At 33.6% G+C, this 2,781-nt stretch overlaps 2 long non-coding RNA genes across 2 annotated transcripts; both read left to right on the forward strand.

The window, feature by feature from the left end:
• Window positions 1-102: 102 nt before the first annotated feature.
• LOC109587912 (uncharacterized) lies at window positions 103-420 on the forward strand. Its single transcript, XR_002187869.1, has 3 exons — window positions 103-121; window positions 201-269; window positions 375-420. It is a non-coding gene; the product is annotated as an uncharacterized LOC109587912 (long non-coding RNA).
• Window positions 421-493: 73 nt separating this feature from the next.
• Window positions 494-780, forward strand: LOC109587911 (uncharacterized). The gene is made up of 3 exons (XR_002187868.1): window positions 494-576; window positions 626-691; window positions 741-780. It is a non-coding gene; the product is annotated as an uncharacterized LOC109587911 (long non-coding RNA).
• The last annotated feature ends 2,001 nt before the right edge of the window (window positions 781-2,781 follow it).

The raw sequence follows: 2,781 nt of genomic DNA on the forward strand, positions 1-2,781 counted from the left end.
CGCCAGGTATTAATTGCTACACTTATTATCATGCATAGATAGATACATGTAGTATGAACTGTATTTAATATAGGCATTATTGTAATTCCTACTATAACTGTTGTAACGTCATCAACAGCAAGTAAGATGATTTGTTAGTTTTAAAAAAGCAATGTCAGTGTCATTAAGTATGAGTATAATCCTAGCTCTAATTCATTTAGGTGCTACTCTAACTCCTACTATTGTATCAAGTACTTCATCAGTCATTAGTGTTACAGGATCATCAACAAGTAAGACAGTACATATACTAATAGATGTATGTAATTCAATAGTGCTATTAAACATGAGTAAATATATCACTGTTGATGCATGTACTAATCAGTTTATGTTTATAGTTTCTTATTCTACTGAGACAACTACCATGACTACTCCATTGACTACAGTGTCAACTACTGTATTAGTGAATAATGGAGGGAATACTGGAGTGATAGTTGGTCCAATTGTAGTTCTTACTGTATTATTAGTACTGGCTATATTTATAATTGTTATACTGGCCCTAGCTTTGTACATAAAAAGAACTAACATTAATCAAAAAAGGTAAATGTACTTACTATGTTAAAATTTGTAGTAGCTTAAAATTACACAGAAAATCAGATAATGACATTGTAATGGAATGCAGTCCAGCTTATGCTACAACTGAATTTAAAACAAAGTTAGTTACACTATTGACTAGTACATTATGTCTATACACACACATACAGTACTGCTGATGATATACTAATGAAGGATAGTCCAGCATACAGTACAGTACAACAAACACAGTCAGTTATATAAAATACAATTATTATTATTATTTAAAGTTATTATTAACAGATCAACTGTTGAGCCAGTGTATGATACAACTGGGCCTATGACTACTACTCCACCTTCTGAATATGAAATACCAATTGTTTCTTCATAATTTCGTGCACGATGCAACATTAAAGTTTGTCTTTATTATAGATTTAAACTTTAAAGTAGCAAAAAATAGAACAGCAGTTTATTATGTCATCATTGAGTACAACAAATTTTACAATAATTAAAATTCTGTGTGCATGAGTGTCTGCTATTATTAATACAGTTATTTTCAATGTACAAGTAAGTCTTTGCTAGTATCAGATCCTTTTCTGGAGAGTTTTCCCTTGCAAAGTTGCCCTTGATCCTAACTGTAGTGCTCTTTTAGGAAGTAACTTTTATATTATTATTAATGTGTTCATTTATTTATATACTATGAAACTGAATGTACAAGTTTTGTAAAGGAAGGAACAAGGAGGTGGTGGTGTGTATTAACTGTTACATAAACTTCCATGACACGTGTTTCCTGATGTTATCATAGCCTTATGTATAGGAAAGGTTAAAGTTTTCTGTGAAGATGTTGAGGACATTGCTTCTTCTTGCTGGCTTCCTCTATATATGAATCACCTTTGGACTTGTCATCACTTGAACCTCCACAGAATGACTACACTGTAGAAGCAGAGCAAGAAAATCAATAAAAACAATTATTTAAATTAGCCTTGCATGTCTCCACAAACAGGCATATACAGTTTTTGCAAGTAGTTAGTGTCAATTAAGGATTGTGTACATCAACTTAACATTTGGTTGTGTGTGTCATGTGTCATTCATTATAAAGTGTATGTACATGTATGTCGATTTTTACAAATTTGGTTAGCATCAGATCTTTTCCCACTGTAGTGCTTTTTTGGGAAATACTTTTGTATTATAATACATCCATTTCTTTATGCCATAAGCACACTATCAGTGTATGATGAGTCAATGCTGTAATGGTCACAAGAGAGTTCATGTTTTGTCATTAGAATAAATGACTACTACCAGTATCAAACTGCATGTTCTGGTTTTGTAAAGGAACATATGCTGGCACTTCTTTCTTAATGGGGTCAACACACCTTATGTTTTCACATGTGAGATAGCAATTAACAAATACACACGTTATATACATTGATTACTGTCGACTGCTCATTTTTGTGTCTATTCTCTGAAGATGTTGAGGGCACTGGTTCTTCTTGCTGGCTTCCTCCTGTTGAGAGTTGAAGGACAACAACCTAATAACCTGCCTAGTAATGGTAAGAATATAAACTTAATAATTTTTATTTGTTACTCACCTGATGTAGGCATTCAACTATATCTACCTTATGAGGACAGGATAATACCTGATTACTCTATGATATATGCTAGCCAGTTTTATGATAAAGATGAGAATAATGATGCTGAAGATATCAATGATGCTTTGTGGTGTCAGAGTGCTAACAATGTTACTAATATTGGAGTGTGGTATCATCCTAATGGAATTGAAGTACCTTTATTTGATGGAGACTTCACTGATCCATCAGCTCCTAGTCCATTGTTCAGTAAGAGATTCAATGGTCAGATTGCACTAGCTAGAAGACATGGACTATCAGGATATGAAGGTTTATACAAGTGTATCATTCCTGATGAGAATGGAGTGGATCAAACACTAGTGGTTGGAGCATATACTGATACTGGATACAATAACAATGGTATGTGATGAATATAGACTATAATTAATGTACTTCTTTTACAGATGGTCCTGATGCTGATCCTACTATGCAGTTCTCTCTCCTCTCGACTAGTAGATTAGCTACTCCTCCAGTTTTCAGTCTCAGTTTCAATGTCTCTGATGGTCCTCCTACTACTGTCAGGTGTTCAGTGAATGGGAATGGAATATCTACTGAACTGTCTCGTGTGATAGTAAATGGATCAGGATTTATTACAAGAGTGACAGTA

Source organism: Amphimedon queenslandica, unplaced genomic scaffold (assembly GCF_000090795.2).
Source record: "Amphimedon queenslandica unplaced genomic scaffold, v1.1 AMPQUscaffold_12394, whole genome shotgun sequence".
In the NCBI taxonomy this organism is placed as follows: Eukaryota; Metazoa; Porifera; class Demospongiae; order Haplosclerida; family Niphatidae; genus Amphimedon; species Amphimedon queenslandica.